Here is an 8,496-nt window from a genome sequence, read left to right on the forward strand (position 1 = left end):
AGATAAACTTATGTGAGGCTGTGATGCTCACAGTCACACAGTGATGGTGTCCTCTAGTAACGCTTTTCACTGGATGTGTTCTCATGGTCCAGCAGCAAGTGTGCACCTTAAGCCAATGCTTGATGCTGAGTGAGCATGGTGAACACACACAAGCAAATGTGCTGTCAACGGAAGGCATTCCTTCCCAAGTGTATATTCTTACACTGAAGTCCAGCCTTGCTCTTATCACAGGCAGAGCCCACTTTTGTCATCACTAGACTCAGTCATGACACTGTCTCCACTTTATCTTGCTTCCCTTGAGGCCAGCAAGCATCTGCCCAATACCCCATCCTGCAGTCTGTCTTCGCAGGGGCTCCAAGTCCTTCCTGATGCTTTGTCACCTTCATCCCCACTGCTTTGCCTACTGAGCCACTGAAAGGCCGTGGTTCACTCTTCTGTTCCCCTCAACACAAGTTCCATAATCCAGAGTGAACATTCAAATTAATATGTAAATCGGGACATGAATGAACCTCTCCTACGATTGCCCACTTTTTATGCCTTAATGCTTTGTATTGCTTTTTCTAGAATGACCACTTCCCTTCATTCTCTGGTTTTCTCTCCAGCATTTCCATCTGGCCCTTGGTCTGGTTCTTAGGGCAGCATCTCTATCCTCTCCATAGTCTGACTCTCTAGCATCTCCACCCTCTCCATGGTCTGACTCTCTAGCATCTCCATCCTCTCTGTGGTCTGACTCTCTAGCATCTCTATCCTCTCCATGTCTGACTCTCTAACATCTCCATCCTCTCCATGGTCTGACTCTCTAGCATCTCCATCCTCTCTGTGGTCTGACTCTCTAGCATCTCCATTTTCTCCATGGTTCTCTGCGACATCTACACCTTCTCTGCATCCATCTCAATTCTTCTACTCATCAGTGAACTCCCTTCACGCCATTACCTTTACCTGTGGGCCCAGGGAAGGCTGTTCTGCCTTTCTGTAAGACACTTCCCTGTGAGGCAGGGGTTGCCTGTCTCCGTTACCTCTGTGGAACAGAGTTGAACTCCAGTTGAAGGGCAAAAGTTCCTCAAGAACTCCTTTATCAAAACCTGTGTGATGATGTCCTCTTCCACTATAGATCTCAAAGCTCTGGCCTTCTGTGTGCATGACACCCACAGTTTCTGGTGCGGGTAGGATTACTAAGTTTCTACTTAGTCCATACCAGGCTAGCTCCATAGCATAAGCATGTGGTACTTGTGTTTCCCTGATGAACCTTGCAAGGTGCACAGCAGTGGCTGTGTAATGGTCAGGGAACATAAAGAAATCAGAGCCTTCAGCAATAAGGGACGGGGCCTGAGTCTCAGAGTTGGTTTGGGAGGTTCCTGTGTTCCCTCCACTTACATGCTAATATAGAGTAATTACCATTCCTTTGCCTGGTGGCTGGAAACACAGTAGAGCAAAGCAGGACATACATGGTACTTGTAATTTTAAATACTCTAACAAATCGTGTTGATTGCTTTATAATTGTGATACATTTATTTCTGGGATGTATATAAATGCTATCCCAAAGACAAAAAATATTTAGTACTGAGAAATTATTAGCACTGCTGCTTTGTCTACTTGATATTTACCTGAAACATTGATTCAACCAGCAGCTATCAGCAGATACAAACAGATGGAGACAAAATCCTCTTCGGTTGCCGTGAGGGGGCTCTCTATTTTTCTGTAATGCCTTTCGGAAATTCTGACCTTCAGCTTTACTTCAAAGACAAATGAACAGGTCCCTGCCAGGCTTAGTATATCTGGTGTTTCCTTAGTCCATGCATATGGTCATCACCCCATTGCTTAGAAACTCCTGTAGGATTTACTGAAACTTCTCCAAGAAATAAAAACAAAGAATACAAAAAAAAAAGCTTAAAATACAAAGCTAATAGAAGGGAGAGCTAAAACACAATTCAACAGGATCAGAGGTTTTTAAGGGCTACTAATGGTAATTTTTCTAAATATTAAGGATTATTGCTAACCATTTGAGGTCTTTGAAAAGCATTAAACTCTTTGGAATGTTGCAGAAGTCACCAGCTAAGAATAAGTGTGCTGCCATCTTTCCAACGTCCTGATCAGCGGCCATCATAGATGCTGCCCTGGGACAACGGTTTGGAGACTGAGATGACATCACCCAAGAAGCTGACCCCCAAGGTTGTCGTCCTCTGTTCTTCAGAAACAGAACTCAGAATAACCCCAGACCTCAGAGCTGCTGCTCTTTCTCTCCCAGTGGGAGAAAGAGCAAAGCCCAGAAAGCATGGACATGTTGGGCTCCCCATGGAAGACGGTTGCTGTGAGGTGCCTGGAAGGGCACTCTGTTTTGATTCTGATGCAACCCTTTGCCTCTCAGAGCATCTGATATCAGAAGCAGCAGTGCTGAGACGCAGCCATGGCTACGGGGTCATCAGTTCCCCTGCACAGTGCCAGCAAAACTGGGTCAGGCTCGGGTGTGGCGGTTACATGTGACTGGAAGTGTGACTCCTTGCCCACCCAGGGCAGCTCCCTGAGAATCCTTAGTATGTCAGTGTCCCCTTTGTGCTCAGCTCTGTCCTGGTTGTCTGAACATAGGTGAACAATCACCTGAGCCTCTTATTTTCTAGTTCGCACCAGCAACATGATAGCTTAGAACGCCGTGTGGACACTGCATGTTCTTAAGGAACTGTCCATGAATGGTTCCACAGCCTAGCACTAGGCAGAGGTGATCCGGGTTCGAGATCTGCCTGAACCTTCATTCACGGTCATGAAGAAATCAAGCATCCGCAGGTTCCCACATCCTCTTTTCTTAGCGCCAGCCTGACACCTGCCCCATGCCCGTGCCGTGTGGTGTGATTCCTCGTGTTGAGAGTGCTTTGCCCATGTAGGGGGCACATGTCACCTGGGGAGAACTTCTTCCTGGCTACTATCACAACCAGGATCAAGGCAGTGAGGAGAAAATGGAGAGACGGCCTCCTCTGAAAACACACAACATCAAGTTTGGGGATAATCACTGACACCTGAGATTTGTTTTGAAATGATAAAAGACAACGCTTTGGGGGGCCCATTCAGTCTTCCAGAAGGCCAAGGCCGCAATATTTCTAAGTGGCAGCCTTTAATGCCTGTGAGTTAAGTGACCCCAGAGAGCTGCTGATCTCCTGAGCCCTGAGAATGAAATTAATATCAGGTGATTCTTCCTCATCCCCTCCCAGGGGCTTCTCTAAGGGTATTGATTGGAATAGATGATGTTCAGGAGCTGCAGCCACTGGCATATGCCTCACTAAATAAGGAAGGCCTGGGAAAGATGTGCCTGTGGCAGAGACACTCACTTAACAATGCGGGGGTGGAGTGGAAATAAGGAGATTCCACTTTGTCGATAACAAAACTATTTTAACGTTCCTCTGTGGGAACATATCACTTCCAAGAGTAAACAACCTTAATCTGCTTTGCCCTAACCATTCCCCCTTTCCTTTCAAGCCAGGCATGTTCTCATTGTTTGCATAAAGAACAGGAGATTAATCTGCTTTGGGTCCAGCAGGATGGCTCTCCCTGGTATCCGGGCTGCACAGAATGCCCTGGAGGATGCAGCACACACTGACACCAGACTCCAGGGCATCTGACTTTGAGCTGATACACCCCGGCCGCCCTCAGATCTCATTGATTGCCTCTTGAATGGTAACTTGGTTAACCAGAAAGTTGCCACTCCAGCCTGTGTTTCTAGTAATCAATGCAAATGCAATTACTTCTCTTTCTAGCCTCTCAAATGGTCTGGACGTACTTTTGCCTAAGAGTGATATGGGTTTAAGCTGATTTCCAGTTGGCTAAACTAATGCCTGGATGTGTTTTCCCATTCTGGGTGTGAGCATCCTCCAGAAGAGAGGTTTCCAGAGACGTAGTTTTCAGAGATCAACGGCAAGAGTGTGGACTGGGCATCTCCAAAGAATTTTTTGTGGCCAAAGATACCTTCTACTACGTCCCTGTCCCATTGTTCATCAGAGGCATTGGGTGATACATAAACACATCACTAAAATAGCATTTTCACAGACCTTATCCTTATTTCTCTCTATCTATCTATATATTATATAATATCTGTTATATATTATTTTATATATAATTACTATTTTATATAATTATATAATTATCATATATCATCATATATTACAATACATAATATAAAGTATATATTATATAATATATATTATATATATATAATGTGCAGGAAAGAATTTAGTGACTCTAAAATTCATGTACATACAATACATACTCAAATACATACAAACACACACATATAGCAGACACATTCTCTGACGTTTACACATGTATGAACACACATGCATGCATACACCCACGCATGTCCATTCTGACACATGTCCATGTACACACACACAATCTCAAATGTACACATGTCTTCTGAGACTTCTGTAGGCACCATGAAAAGGATCTGTGACCCCCAAACCTCAGAGGGACCTGTGGAAAAAAGGGTGATTTGCACTGCTCAGGGCAGAAAAGTCATTGGCATGAGGTACCCACAAAATCACAAGGGGTCCTACTGTCCAGTGGGTGTTGTCCTCCTCAGAACACATGTAGGACATTGCCTTTAAGCAGTCACAAGTTACCCCCACTGAACATTCCTCCACTAGGACATAGTCCTCCCGGTCCATCTCCGTGACCACCGCCCTCAGAACACAACCCTCCTACTTACCCCACTGCACACTTCACTAGGACACAGTCTTCTGCACAGTTCAGTGACCGTCACCCTAGGGCAGTCTTCTGCATAGCCCACTGGCCATCACCCTAGGACACAGTCCTCCTCACAGCCCAAACACCACCACCAGAGGGCACACACGGAGTCAAGGGGTTTTCATGCTGGAGGACAATGGGATCCAGTGGCTTCTATGCGTGAAGAAGACAGGACCCAGTGGCTTCCAGGCATCATAAAGATGGAATACAGGGGCCTCCCTAAATTAGGAAAGCATCATTTATTAACTATGCTTTCATTAGACTCAGGTTTTGTGTTGGAAGGGAGACATCCCCAGGGATAAACTTTAAGGTTGAGTGAGTTAAGATTAAAAAGTAGAAGAGCAGGGTTTCTGTTGGTTCCAGGAGACTGGCAGCTAGGAGAGAGATGGCCCCGTCTACAGTCCACAGTGAAGGAATGACCCTTCCAGGTGAGTGGCTGTGTTTCTGACTGACATGACTCCATGCTCTGCCCTGTCCACTAGAACTAGCTGGGGTGGACAACACTTTCTAAAATCGGTTATTGAAGAAAAGACAGACATGCCCTCCCTTAAGTAGCCTTGCAGGCAAAACTTCAGACTTCGCCAAGCTGAGCCCATGTGTCTGGGGTTTGGGCTTCTTCAGAGATCTTTGTTTCTTGAACTGGTCTTGGCGTGGAGAATGATTCACTAATTCATTCTTGAGCTTCTGAAGTTGACATAAGGTAGGCGTCCAGCAACTACCCAACAATACCAATTCTTTATTTTTGTTTCATCCGTTTTTGTGGGTGTAAAGATGAGAGAGTGTTGAGGATGGCTAATCCGTCATGAAAATCCAGTCTAGACCTGACTACCTCCAAACATGCCATGGTACCCAGCTACCTTCATGCATGAATACCTGACCAGGGTTTCCTCTATGGTTTCTTCCGCTCTTTGAAAAGAAAACAACGGGAACATTTGGCCCTGAGTTTGATGTCATCCTCTAGGTTTGTTTCTATAGTAGCCACAGCTATTCATGGGATGCCCCCCAACCCCACAAATTCACTCAGCGTACCATCCATCAAAGCAGAGCAAATCAATGTATTGAAAAAAAAATCTTAGAAATTAAATCTCCCCTGAAATATAACACCACACAATTGACTTTCTGTCTGTGTTGTTTGGAGACGGTAACAAAGAAATGTAAAACAGGATGGCTGAACCTGGAACAGCTTGTAAAATCTGGTTAAGCCGTGTTGGAAAAGGCTTGAATGCCCCACTAGAAAACAGGCTATTTATTACTTTGCTTTCTTTAGCCCTACGAGGCATATGCTCTCTTTTTAGATTCTTTTCTCTCTTCTTGCAAAGTGCACTCATTCAACTCTTGGCAATTAGTGTAATTGAAATTTATTGACAATGTGGCTGACGTGGAAGCCCCATTGTCCCCAAGCGTGTGCTTCCGAGTAGCGGCAGGCAGCCTGGGCCTCGCTCAGTTACATCAATGGGCCAACGGCTGCCAAGGGTTCCTGTGGGGGTATGAATGTTACTTAGTGATAAGAGCCTTCGAAACGGGATCCCTGGACCCCATCTCTGGTGGGAGAGGGAAATGAAATATGTATTTGGCTGCTGTGGAAAATTAATGTAATTGGCTCCCACATAAAGCTTTGACAAGATGACCTGTTTGAAATCCAAGAAGGGCTTCCAGCCCTGTATCATATTATCTCCAATGAAGCCAGCCATGCTCAATGCCCCCCACCCCAAACCCACTGGAGGTGAAATGAAATGGAATTTGGGTACCAGTGTTTAACAACACTTCTGTAAAACACAGTTATTCTGTTTGCATGTGTAGCTTCAAGATGAAGGGGCTAGGATGATTGGATTTTCCTGTGTGTGTGTCTGTGTTGATAGCTCTCAGTCTGGGTTTTCTTTTCACTGGTGAGCCAAGGGTTGCAATGTTTGGAATACGCGTGGACACATTTATCCCTGTACCTGCTTTTGCTCTCAAATTTTCAATATGATTCTGAAATGTTGATGTGTGACTTGATTAAATTAAATTGGACTCATTTGGAGGCCAGTGCAGACTTCTGACTTTCTCTTCATGGAAGATGGATATATGTTTATTTTAATATATGAGGATTTGGGCATGTAAAAGGAATAGGAAGGATGTTTTTAAATCTCTGCTCATAGAAAGGGGCATGCTTTCCCGCTGGGTAGTTTCCTGTGAGGGGATTACTATGGTGAATTAATTTTAGCTGCTGTTCTGCCTGGTTTCTAATTTTAGATAATATACTGTTTTGATTCATTTAATGGGACCTTAAACACAACACCACAGAGTTTAAGAGGATACAATGATAAATTGGAGTGCACATGAGAAAGCATGCATTTCTTCCTTTAAGGAGCTCCCCACGTCGTTGCTAAGCCTTGGATTATTTGCATTCATTAATGAACATAGGCTCTTCGCTTGGTATCGTTTTGAAACAGTCCAGAAACAGTGAGTTAGTGGGTTTTATTGATTCATACTTAAAGATGGATTGGGGGAGCACATCATTACTATTTTTTTTCTATTTGCACTGATAGCATTTGTTTCTCTGAAGAGTTTTATTACAGCCCAGAGACACCTGAAACTAATCTTCCTTGAAGACTTAGAACTTCAAAGCACTGGTTTGTTGACGTTTCTGTGCTACATTGTCAAGGACTGGGTCACCATCCTGGAAGTTCTAAACAGCAGCAGACAAAGGGGCAGTGTACCAGATACAGAAGGGGAGAGGGAGATCTCACACTGGGGGAATTAGCTGAAAGGGGGCCCTACGATGCAATGACGTCTTGGCAATACCTGTACCAAGGCAATCATAAATTGCAAAACACAGGAAATGTTGAGAAACATAGGAAGCTATGAGACAGGAAGTTGCAGAGATCAAGAAGCTGTGAGAAACAGCAAGACACTGGTGCATGGTGGTCAGACAGAGTTCAGAGCCATCAAAAGGTGATAGGACTCAGATCCTCCCTCTGTCCCTTCCTCCCTCCCTTCCATTGTTTTTACCTCCAAAGGCATGTATGTCTACAGGCCAGAAGAGGGCACCAAATTTCATTACAGATGGTTGTGAGCCACCATGCAGTTGCTGGGAATTGAACTCAGGACCTTTGGAAGAGCAGGCAATGCTCTTAACTGATGATCTATCTCTCCAGCCCCTTGCCTCCATACTTGTATGGACACATGGAGCGGTTCTGAGACTTGATGGGGACATGAAACCACAGGCCAGCCTGCTCCTTTTTTCCTCTTAGTCTCCTTTAAGCCATAAATGTCCTTCGACCCTGCACATAGATCTTGTCAGTGAACCTGGACTGCCTTCCCTGCTCACAGGCTTCATCCTTACGTCTGACCGGAGAGTAGCATCACGTGCCTGGCTTCTTTCCTGCTTTACTTTACTCCTATCTAGACTATAGACCACAACTGAAGTCACTGACCTGAAATGAATCTGGCTACTCATCTACTCAGGGCACGGCAGTGCCTCTCTGTAGGTAAAGGCCAAACTCCATAGGCCAGCTTATCAGCTGCTTCCTGAACACGCCCAGCCATCACTCTGGTCACAGGCTGTGTCTCCACTCACCCTTCCCAAACCACCTACTAGGTCCCAGTTATGGGCATTTAGCATGAATCCTTTTTTATTGTTTTCATTGAGCTACATATTTTTCTCCACACCCCTCCTCTTCTATCCTCTCCCATGATCCCCACGTTCCCAATTTACTCAGGAGATCTTGTCTTTTTCTACTTCCCATGAGCGTGGAGTTTTGAGTCTCTGTATCCACACTCATTGCC

This window comes from Myodes glareolus, chromosome 15 (assembly GCF_982192425.1).
Source record: "Myodes glareolus chromosome 15, mMyoGla1.1, whole genome shotgun sequence".
Classification (NCBI taxonomy): domain Eukaryota; kingdom Metazoa; phylum Chordata; class Mammalia; order Rodentia; family Cricetidae; genus Myodes; species Myodes glareolus.